Here is a 13670-nt window from a genome sequence, read left to right on the forward strand (position 1 = left end):
ACCTGAAAATCATTTATAGGTTTGTAAACTACATTCCCACTGTACTCACATTGAACGTACCTCGATATATTTCATATTTTATGAATAATTTGTATGCATATGAAGAAACACCCATATATAGAGGTTTCAGCCAAAATTGTTTAAGTACGTTGCATAATTGTTACTTAAATGTACTTAAGTCACCTGAAAATCATTCCTAGGTTTGTAAACTACATTCCCACTGTACTCACATTGAACGTACCTCGATATATTTCATATTTTATGAATAATTTGTATGCATATGAAGAAACACCCATATATAGAGGTTTCAGCCAAAATTGTTTAAGTACGTTGCATAATTGTTACTTAAATGTACTTAAGTCACCTGAAAATCATTTATAGGTTTGTAAACTACATTCCCACTGTACTCACATTGAACGTACCTCGATATATTTCATATTTTATGAATAATTTGTATGCATATGAAGAAACACCCATATATAGAGGTTTCAGCCAAAATTGTTTAAGTACGTTGCATAATTGTTACTTAAATGTACTTAAGTCACCTGAAAATCATTTATAGGTTTGTAAACTACATTCCCACTGTACTCACATTGAACGTACCTCGATATATTTCATATTTTATGAATAATTTGTATGCATATGAAGAAACACCCATATACAGAGGTTTCAGCCAAAATTGTTTAAGTACGTTACATTATTGTTACTTAAATGTACTTAAGTCACCTGAAAATCATTTATAGGTTTGTAAACTACATTCCCACTGTACTCACATTGAACGTACCTCGATATATTTCATATTTTATGAATAATTTGTATGCATATGAAGAAACACCCATATATAGAGGTTTCAGCCAAAATTGTTTAAGTACGTTGCATAATTGTTACTTAAATGTACTTAAGTCACCTGAAAATCATTCCTAGGTTTGTAAACTACATTCCCACTGTACTCACATTGAACGTACCTCGATATATTTCATATTTTATGAATAATTTGTATGCATATGAAGAAACACCCATATATAGAGGTTTCAGCCAAAATTGTTTAAGTACGTTGCATAATTGTTACTTAAATGTACTTAAGTCACCTGAAAATCATTTATAGGTTTGTAAACTACATTCCCACTGTACTCACATTGAACGTACCTCGATATATTTCATATTTTATGAATAATTTGTATGCATATGAAGAAACACCCATATATAGAGGTTTCAGCCAAAATTGTTTAAGTACGTTGCATAATTGTTACTTAAATGTACTTAAGTCACCTGAAAATCATTTATAGGTTTGTAAACTACATTCCCACTGTACTCACATTGAACGTACCTCGATATATTTCATATTTTATGAATAATTTGTATGCATATGAAGAAACACCCATATATAGAGGTTTCAGCCAAAATTGTTTAAGTACGTTGCATAATTGTTACTTAAATGTACTTAAGTCACCTGAAAATCATTTCTAGGTTTGTAAACTACATTCCCACTGTACTCACATCAAACGTACCTCGATATATTTCATATTTTATGAATAATTTGTATGCATATGAAGAAACACCCATATATAGAGGTTTCAGCCAAAATTGTTTAAGTACGTTACATTAATTGTTACTTAAATGTACTTAAGTCACCTGAAAATCATTCCTAGGTTTGTAAACTACATTCCCACTGTACTCACATTGAACGTACCTCGATATATTTCATATTTTATGAATAATTTGTATGCATATGAAGAAACACCCATATATAGAGGTTTCAGCCAAAATTGTTTAAGTACGTTGCATAATTGTTACTTAAATGTACTTAAGTCACCTGAAAATCATTTATAAGTTTGTAAACTACATTCCCACTGTACTCACATTGAACGTACCTCGATATATTTCATATTTTATGAATAATTTGTATGCATATGAAGAAACACCCATATATAGAGGTTTCAGCCAAAATTGATTAAGTACGTTGCATTATTGTTACTTAAATGTACTTAAGTCACCTGAAAATCATTTATAGGTTTGTAAACTACATTCCCACTGTACTCACATTGAACGTACCTCGATATATTTCATATTTTATGAATAATTTGTATGCATATGAAGAAACACCCATATATAGAGGTTTCAGCCAAAATTGTTTAAGTACGTTGCATAATTGTTACTTAAATGTACTTAAGTCACCTGAAAATCATTCCTAGGTTTGTAAACTACATTCCCACTGTACTCACATTGAACGTACCTCGATATATTTCATATTTTATGAATAATTTGTATGCATATGAAGAAACACCCATATATAGAGGTTTCAGCCAAAATTGTTTAAGTACGTTGCATAATTGTTACTTAAATGTACTTAAGTCACCTGAAAATCATTCCTAGGTTTGTAAACTACATTCCCACTGTACTCACATTGAACGTACCTCGATATATTTCATATTTTATGAATAATTTGTATGCATATGAAGAAACACCCATATATAGAGGTTTCAGCCAAAATTGTTTAAGTACGTTGCATAATTGTTACTTAAATGTACTTAAGTCACCTGAAAATCATTTATAGGTTTGTGAACTACATTCCCACTGTACTCACATTGAACGTACCTCGATATATTTCATATTTTATGACTAATTTGTATGCATATGAAGAAACACCCATATATAGAGGTTTCAGCCAAAATTGTTTAAGTACGTTGCATAATTGTTACTTAAATGTACTTAAGTCACCTGAAAATCATTTATAGGTTTGTGAACTACATTCCCACTGTACTCACATTGAACGTACCTCGATATATTTCATATTTTATGACTAATTTGTATGCATATGAAGAAACACCCATATATAGAGGTTTCAGCCAAAATTGTTTAAGTACGTTACATTATTGTTACTTAAATGTACTTTAGTCACCTGAAAATCATTTATAGGTTTGTAAACTACATTCCCACTGTACTCACATTGAACGTACCTCGATATATTTCATATTTTATGAATAATTTTTATGAATATGAAGAAACACCCATATATAGAGGTTTCAGCCAAAATTGTTTAAGTACGTTGCATAATTGTTACTTAAATGTACTTAAGTCACCTGAAAATCATTCCTAGGTTTGTAAACTACATTCCCACTGTACTCACATTGAACGTACCTCGATATATTTCATATTTTATGAATAATTTGTATGCATATGAAGAAACACCCATATATAGAGGTTTCAGCCAAAATTGTTTAAGTACGTTGCATAATTGTTACTTAAATGTACTTAAGTCACCTGAAAATCATTCCTAGGTTTGTAAACTACATTCCCACTGTACTCACATTGAACGTACCTCGATATATTTCATATTTTATGAATAATTTGTATGCATATGAAGAAACACCCATATATAGAGGTTTCAGCCAAAATTGTTTAAGTACGTTACATTATTGTTACTTAAATGTACTTTAGTCACCTGAAAATCATTTATAGGTTTGTAAACTACATTCCCACTGTACTCACATTGAACGTACCTCGATATATTTCATATTTTATGAAGAATTTGTATGCATATGAAGAAACACCCATATATAGAAGTTTCAGCCAAAATTGTTTAAGTACGTTACATTATTGTTACTTAAATGTACTTAAGTCACCTGAAAATTATTCCTAGGTTTGTAAACTACATTTCCACTGTACTCACATTGAACGTACCTCGATATATTTCATATTTTATGAATAATTTGTATGCATATGAAGAAACACCCATATATAGAGGTTTCAGCCAAAATTGTTTAAGTACGTTACATTATTGTTACTTAAATGTACTTAAGTCACCTGAAAATTATTCCTAGGTTTGTAAACTACATTTCCACTGTACTCACATTGAACGTACCTCGATATATTTCATATTTTATGAATAATTTGTATGCATATGAAGAAACACCCATATATAGAGGTTTCAGTCAAAATTGTTTAAGTACGTTGCATAATTGTTACTTAAATGTACTTAAGTCACCTGAAAATCATTTATAGGTTTGTAAACTACATTCCCACTGTACTCACATCAAACGTACCTCGATATATTTCATATTTTATGAAGAATTTGTATGCATATGAAGAAACACCCATATATAGAAGTTTCAGCCAAAATTGTTTAAGTACGTTGCATATTTCTTACTTAAATGTACTTAAGTCACCTGAAAATTATTCCTAGGTTTGTAAACTACATTCCCACTGTACTCACATTGAACGTACCTCGATTTATTTCATATTTTATGAAGAATTTGTATGCATATGAAGAAACACCCATATATAGAAGTTTCAGCCAAAATTGTTTAAGTACGTTGCATATTTCTGACTTTAATGTACTTAAGTCACCTGAAAATCATTCCTAGGTTTGTAAACTACATTCCCACTGTACTCACATTGAACGTACCTCGATATATTTCATATTTTATGAATAATTTGTATGCATATGAAGAAACACCCATATATAGAGGTTTCAGCCAAAATTGTTTAAGTACGTTGCATAATTGTTACTTAAATGTACTTAAGTCACCTGAAAATCATTTATAGGTTTGTAAACTACATTCCCACTGTACTCACATTGAACGTACCTCGATATATTTCATATTTTATGAATAATTTGTATGCATATGAAGAAACACCCATATATAGAGGTTTCAGCCAAAATTGTTTAAGTACGTTACATTATTGTTACTTAAATGTACTTTAGTCACCTGAAAATCATTTATAGGTTTGTAAACTACATTCCCACTGTACTCACATTGAACGTACCTCGATATATTTCATATTTTATGAAGAATTTGTATGCATATGAAGAAACACCCATATATAGAAGTTTCAGCCAAAATTGTTTAAGTACGTTGCATAATTGTTACTTAAATGTACTTAAGTCACCTGAAAATCATTCCTAAGTTTGTAAACTACATTCCCACTGTACTCACATTGAACATACCTCGATATATTTCATATTTTATGAATAATTTGTATGCATATGAAGAAACACCCATATATAGAGGTTTCAGTCAAAATTGTTTAAGTACGTTGCATAATTGTTACTTAAATGTACTTAAGTCACCTGAAAATCATTTATAGGTTTGTAAACTACATTCCCACTGTACTCACATCAAACGTACCTCGATATATTTCATATTTTATGAATAATTTGTATGCATATGAAGAAATACCCATATCCACTGGATACGAGTAATTGACACTGAAGAAGACTGCAAGTGGTAGTCGAAATACGCGTATCTGTCAAAGATAAGCATTTAGGAGCGGAATTAAAAGGTACACGGTACTCTATCTACTTTAAAGTTTCTCTATAAAATATGAAATATATCGAGGTACGTTCAATGTGAGTACAGTGGGAATGTAGTTCACAAACCTATAAATGATTTTCAGGTGACTTAAGTACATTTAAGTAACAATTATGCAACGTACTTAAACAATTTTGGCTGAAACCTCTATATATGGGTGTTTCTTCATATGCATACAAATTAGTCATAAAATATGAAATATATCGAGGTACGTTCAATGTGAGTACAGTGGGAATGTAGTTCACAAACCTATAAATGATTTTCAGGTGACTTAAGTACATTTAAGTAACAATTATGCAACGTACTTAAACAATTTTGGCTGAAACCTCTATATATGGGTGTTTCTTCATATGCATACAAATTATTCATAAAATATGAAATATATCGAGGTACGTTCAATGTGAGTACAGTGGGAATGTAGTTTACAAACCTAGGAATGATTTTCAGGTGACTTAAGTACATTTAAGTAACAATTATGCAACGTACTTAAACAATTTTGGCTGAAACCTCTATATATGGGTGTTTCTTCAAATGCATACAAATTATTCATAAAATATGAAATATATCGAGGTACGTTCAATGTGAGTACAGTGGGAATGTAGTTTACAAACCTATAAATGATTTTCAGGTGACTAAAGTATATTTAAGTAACAATAATGTAACGTACTTAAACAATTTTGGCTGAAACCTCTATATATGGGTGTTTCTTCATATGCATACAAATTAGTCATAAAATATGAAATATATCGAGGTACGTTCAATGTGAGTACAGTGGGAATGTAGTTCACAAACCTATAAATGATTTTCAGGTGACTTAAGTACATTTAAGTAACAATTATGCAACGTACTTAAACAATTTTGGCTGAAACCTCTATATATGGGTGTTTCTTCATATGCATACAAATTATTCATAAAATATGAAATATATCGAGGTACGTTCAATGTGAGTACAGTGGGAATGTAGTTAACAAACCTAGGAATGATTTTCAGGTGACTTAAGTACATTTAAGTAACAATTATGCAACGTACTTAAACAATTTTGGCTGAAACCTCTATATATGGGTGTTTCTTCATATGCATACAAATTATTCATAAAATATGAAATATATCGAGGTACGTGGGAATGTAGTTTACAAACCTAGGAATGATTTTCAGGTGACTTAAGTACATTTAAGTAACAATTATGCAACGTACTTAAACAATTTTGGCTGAAACCTCTATATATGGGTGTTTCTTCATATGCATACAAATTATTCATAAAATATGAAATATATCGAGGTACGTTCAATGTGAGTACAGTGGGAATGTAGTTTACAAACCTATAAATGATTTTCAGGTGACTAAAGTACATTTAAGTAACAATAATGTAACGTACTTAAACAATTTTGGCTGAAACCTCTATATATGGGTGTTTCTTCATATGCATACAAATTATTCATAAAATATGAAATATATCGAGGTACGTTCAATGTGAGTACAGTGGGAATGTAGTTTACAAACTTATAAATGATTTTCAGGTGACTTAAGTACATTTAAGTAACAATTATGCAACGTACTTAAACAATTTTGGCTGAAACCTCTATATATGGGTGTTTCTTCATATGCATACAAATTATTCATAAAATATGAAATATATCGAGGTACGTTCAATGTGAGTACAGTGGGAATGTAGTTTACAAACCTATAAATGATTTTCAGGTGACTTAAGTACATTTAAGTAACAATAATGTAACGTACTTAAACAATTTTGGCTGAAACCTCTATATATGGGTGTTTCTTCATATGCATACAAATTATTCATAAAATATGAAATATATCGAGGTACGTTCAATGTGAGTACAGTGGGAATGTAGTTTACAAACCTATAAATGATTTTCAGGTGACTTAAGTACATTTAAGTAACAATTATGCAACGTACTTAAACAATTTTGGCTGAAACCTCTATATATGGGTGTTTCTTCATATGCATACAAATTATTCATAAAATATGAAATATATCGAGGTACGTTCAATGTGAGTACAGTGGGAATGTAGTTTACAAACCTATAAATGATTTTCAGGTGACTTAAGTACATTTAAGTAACAATTATGCAACGTACTTAAACAATTTTGGCTGAAACCTCTATATATGGGTGTTTCTTCATATGCATACAAATTATTCATAAAATATGAAATATATCGAGGTACGTTCAATGTGAGTACAGTGGGAATGTAGTTTACAAACCTATAAATGATTTTCAGGTGACTTAAGTACATTTAAGTAACAATTATGCAACGTACTTAAACAATTTTGGCTGAAACCTCTATATATGGGTGTTTCTTCATATGCATACAAATTATTCATAAAATATGAAATATATCGAGGTACGTTCAATGTGAGTACAGTGGGAATGTAGTTTACAAACCTAGGAATGATTTTCAGGTGACTTAAGTACATTTAAGTAACAATTATGCAACGTACTTAAACAATTTTGGCTGAAACCTCTATATATGGGTGTTTCTTCATATGCATACAAATTATTCATAAAATATGAAATATATCGAGGTACGTTCAATGTGAGTACAGTGGGAATGTAGTTTACAAACCTATAAATGATTTTCAGGTGACTTAAGTACATTTAAGTAACAATTATGTAACGTACTTAAACAATTTTGGCTGAATCTTCTATATATGGGTGTTTCTTCATATGCATACAAATTCTTCATAAAATATGAAATATATCGAGGTACGTTCAATGTGAGTACAGTGGAAATGTAGTTTACAAACCTAGGAATAATTTTCAGGTGACTAAAGTACATTTAAGTAACAATTATGTAACGTACTTAAACAATTTTGGCTGAAACTTCTATATATGGGTGTTTCTTCATATGCATACAAATTCTTCATAAAATATGAAATATATCGAGGTACGTTCAATGTGAGTACAGTGGGAATGTAGTTTACAAACCTATAAATGATTTTCAGGTGACTAAAGTACATTTAAGTAACAATAATGTAACGTACTTAAACAATTTTGGCTGAAACCTTTATATATGGGTGTTTCTTCATATGCATACAAATTATTCATAAAATATGAAATATATCGAGGTACGTTCAATGTGAGTACAGTGGGAATGTAGTTTACAAACCTATAAATGATTTTCAGGTGACTTAAGTACATTTAAGTAACAATTATGCAACGTACTTAAACAATTTTGGCTGAAACCTCTATATATGGGTGTTTCTTCATATGCATACAAATTATTCATAAAATATGAAATATATCGAGGTACGTTCAATGTGAGTACAGTGGGAATGTAGTTTACAAACCTAGGAATGATTTTCAGGTGACTTAAGTACATTTAATTAAGAAATATGCAACGTACTTAAACAATTTTGGCTGAAACCTCTATATATGGGTGTTTCTTCATATGCATACAAATTATTCATAAAATATGAAATATACCGAGGTACGTTCAATGTGAGTACAGTGAGAATGTAGTTTACAAACCTAGGAATGATTTTCAAGTGACTTACGTACATTTAAGTAACAATTATGCAACGTACTTAAACAATTTTGGCTGAAACTTCTATATATGGGTGTTTCTTCATATGCATACAAATTCTTCATAAAATATGAAATATATCGAGGTACGTTTGATGTGAGTACAGTGGAAATGTAGTGAACAAACCGAGGAATGATTTTCAGGTGACTTAAGTACATTTAAGTAACAATTATGCAACGTACTTAAACAATTTTGGCTGAAACCTCTATATATGGGTGTTTCTTCATATGCATACAAATTATTCATAAAATATGAAATATATCGAGGTACGTTCAATGTGAGTACAGTGGGAATGTAGTTAACAAACCTATAAATGATTTTCAGGTGACTTAAGTACATTTAAGTAACAATTATGCAACGTACTTAAACAATTTTGGCTGAAACCTCTATATATGGGTGTTTCTTCATATGCATACAAATTATTCATAAAATATGAAATATATCGAGGTACGTGGGAATGTAGTTTACAAACCTAGGAATGATTTTCAGGTGACTTAAGTACATTTAAGTAACAATTATGCAACGTACTTAAACAATTTTGGCTGAAACCTCTATATATGGGTGTTTCTTCATATGCATACAAATTATTCATAAAATATGAAATATATCGAGGTACGTTCAATGTGAGTACAGTGGGAATGTAGTTTACAAACCTATAAATGATTTTCAGGTGACTAAAGTACATTTAAGTAACAATAATGTAACGTACTTAAACAATTTTGGCTGAAACCTCTATATATGGGTGTTTCTTCATATGCATACAAATTATTCATAAAATATGAAATATATCGAGGTACGTTCAATGTGAGTACAGTGGGAATGTAGTTTACAAACTTATAAATGATTTTCAGGTGACTTAAGTACATTTAAGTAACAATTATGCAACGTACTTAAACAATTTTGGCTGAAACCTCTATATATGGGTGTTTCTTCATATGCATACAAATTATTCATAAAATATGAAATATATCGAGGTACGTTCAATGTGAGTACAGTGGGAATGTAGTTTACAAACCTATAAATGATTTTCAGGTGACTTAAGTACATTTAAGTAACAATAATGTAACGTACTTAAACAATTTTGGCTGAAACCTCTATATATGGGTGTTTCTTCATATGCATACAAATTATTCATAAAATATGAAATATATCGAGGTACGTTCAATGTGAGTACAGTGGGAATGTAGTTTACAAACCTTTAAATGATTTTCAGGTGACTTAAGTACATTTAAGTAACAATTATGCAACGTACTTAAACAATTTTGGCTGAAACCTCTATATATGGGTGTTTCTTCATATGCATACAAATTATTCATAAAATATGAAATATATCGAGGTACGTTCAATGTGAGTACAGTGGGAATGTAGTTTACAAACCTATAAATGATTTTCAGGTGACTTAAGTACATTTAAGTAACAATTATGCAACGTACTTAAACAATTTTGGCTGAAACCTCTATATATGGGTGTTTCTTCATATGCATACAAATTATTCATAAAATATGAAATATATCGAGGTACGTTCAATGTGAGTACAGTGGGAATGTAGTTTACAAACCTATAAATGATTTTCAGGTGACTTAAGTACATTTAAGTAACAATTATGCAACGTACTTAAACAATTTTGGCTGAAACCTCTATATATGGGTGTTTCTTCATATGCATACAAATTATTCATAAAATATGAAATATATCGAGGTACGTTCAATGTGAGTACAGTGGGAATGTAGTTTACAAACCTAGGAATGATTTTCAGGTGACTTAAGTACATTTAAGTAACAATTATGCAACGTACTTAAACAATTTTGGCTGAAACCTCTATATATGGGTGTTTCTTCATATGCATACAAATTATTCATAAAATATGAAATATATCGAGGTACGTTCAATGTGAGTACAGTGGGAATGTAGTTTACAAACCTATAAATGATTTTCAGGTGACTTAAGTACATTTAAGTAACAATTATGTAACGTACTTAAACAATTTTGGCTGAATCTTCTATATATGGGTGTTTCTTCATATGCATACAAATTCTTCATAAAATATGAAATATATCGAGGTACGTTCAATGTGAGTACAGTGGAAATGTAGTTTACAAACCTAGGAATAATTTTCAGGTGACTAAAGTACATTTAAGTAACAATTATGTAACGTACTTAAACAATTTTGGCTGAAACTTCTATATATGGGTGTTTCTTCATATGCATACAAATTCTTCATAAAATATGAAATATATCGAGGTACGTTCAATGTGAGTACAGTGGGAATGTAGTTTACAAACCTATAAATGATTTTCAGGTGACTAAAGTACATTTAAGTAACAATAATGTAACGTACTTAAACAATTTTGGCTGAAACCTTTATATATGGGTGTTTCTTCATATGCATACAAATTATTCATAAAATATGAAATATATCGAGGTACGTTCAATGTGAGTACAGTGGGAATGTAGTTTACAAACCTATAAATGATTTTCAGGTGACTTAAGTACATTTAAGTAACAATTATGCAACGTACTTAAACAATTTTGGCTGAAACCTCTATATATGGGTGTTTCTTCATATGCATACAAATTATTCATAAAATATGAAATATATCGAGGTACGTTCAATGTGAGTACAGTGGGAATGTAGTTTACAAACCTAGGAATGATTTTCAGGTGACTTAAGTACATTTAATTAAGAAATATGCAACGTACTTAAACAATTTTGGCTGAAACCTCTATATATGGGTGTTTCTTCATATGCATACAAATTATTCATAAAATATGAAATATATCGAGGTACGTTCAATGTGAGTACAGTGAGAATGTAGTTTACAAACCTAGGAATGATTTTCAAGTGACTTACGTACATTTAAGTAACAATTATGCAACGTACTTAAACAATTTTGGCTGAAACTTCTATATATGGGTGTTTCTTCAAATGCATACAAATTCTTCATAAAATATGAAATATATCGAGGTACGTTCAATGTGAGTACAGTGGGAATGTAGTTCACAAACCTAGGAATAATTTTCAGGTGACTTAAGTACATTTAAGTCAGAAATATGCAACGTACTTAAACAATTTTGGCTGAAACTTCTATATATGGGTGTTTCTTCATATGCATACAAATTCTTCATAAAATATGAAATATATCGAGGTACGTTTGATGTGAGTACAGTGGAAATGTAGTGAACAAACCTAGGAATGATTTTCAGGTGACTTAAGTACATTTAAGTAACAATTATGCAACGTACTTAAACAATTTTGGCTGAAACCTCTATATATGGGTGTTTCTTCATATGCATACAAATTATTCATAAAATATGAAATATATCGAGGTACGTTTGATGTGAGTACAGTGGAAATGTAGTGAACAAACCTAGGAATGATTTTCAGGTGACTTAAGTACATTTAAGTAACAATTATGCAACGTACTTAAACAATTTTGGCTGAAACCTCTATATATGGGTGTTTCTTCATATGCATACAAATTATTCATAAAATATGAAATATATCGAGGTACGTTCAATGTGAGTACAGTGGGAATGTAGTTTACAAACCTATAAATGATTTTCAGGTGACTTAAGTACATTTAAGTAACAATTATGCAACGTACTTAAACAATTTTGGCTGAAACCTCTATATATGGGTGTTTCTTCATATGCATACAAATTATTCATAAAATATGAAATATATCGAAGTACGTTCAATGTGAGTACAGTGGGAATGTAGTTTACAAACCTAGGAATGATTTTCAGATGATTTTAGTAAATTTTACTGCATTACATTAAACTTTCCTAATATATCATAGTTGCTACTTATGTATCCCTAGGTATCATATATTTTCTATAGATTGCATATTAAACCCGTTCACATCACGGCTAATATTTGGTATGTGCTTCTATGTTTAATGTTGACTGTTGCATACATTCAGGATATTATATGAACACATCTCTTAGTATACATTAAGGGGTTTATTCGAAATCTCACATATAGCGTAATAAGATTACGTTTTTTGCTATAAAGTTGTCAAATTTCAACTTAAGTATAAAGTTTTTTACATGTTTTCGGGCTAAAATTTCATAAGGAATCCGATTCTGTGCAATTATCAAACATATAAAGCGATTTAAAAAAGTTTATATAAGAAAGTATGGAAAATTTTGAGGTACGTTTAAAACCGAGGTCAGATCCGGAAGGTACGTCGTTGGTACATGCATTTTCCGAAAAAATCGGAACGGTTTGCCTAGATTTTCAAAAAATCGACCATCTATTCAGCAGGATCACCGTTTTTGATGAAAACGTGAGGTACGTTCAAAATCCCGCGAGGTACGCTATGGTACGCAGTTGGTACACGCACGATACGGTATTAGTTTTCATTTTTGTGAAAAGTATCCTGCTGGATAGATTGACATGCGTTTTACACTGTGCATTTTATACTTTTTCCGTCTTGTCGATTATTAATAGATCCTGATATTGTATTTTTACTGGCGTTCTTTTTCGTGAGATCGAAAATGCTTAATCTTCTCTAGTTGGTTTATTATCCCAGTTAGGATAGGTCAGATCATTCTTCAGCTTGAAATAAGACCAACGATCATGATGCATTTTTTGCAGACTGATGAAAAAACGGCACAGTCCAAGTGGCGCTAGTTCAAAGACCCTTAATGCATGGTTTTGCAAGGGTAGACGATATATCTGTCATAGGATGCAAACTCTAGTGTCTAATGGAATTAAATGGCAAAGTACTAAATTCGATTTGCATTTATTTATCTATAGGGTATTATCTAGGTAACATTGTAGGATGTTAGCTGGCGGGTCGGAAGGAC

Source organism: Aedes aegypti, chromosome 1, assembly GCF_002204515.2.
Source record: "Aedes aegypti strain LVP_AGWG chromosome 1, AaegL5.0 Primary Assembly, whole genome shotgun sequence".
Lineage (NCBI taxonomy): Eukaryota > Metazoa > Arthropoda > Insecta > Diptera > Culicidae > Aedes > Aedes aegypti.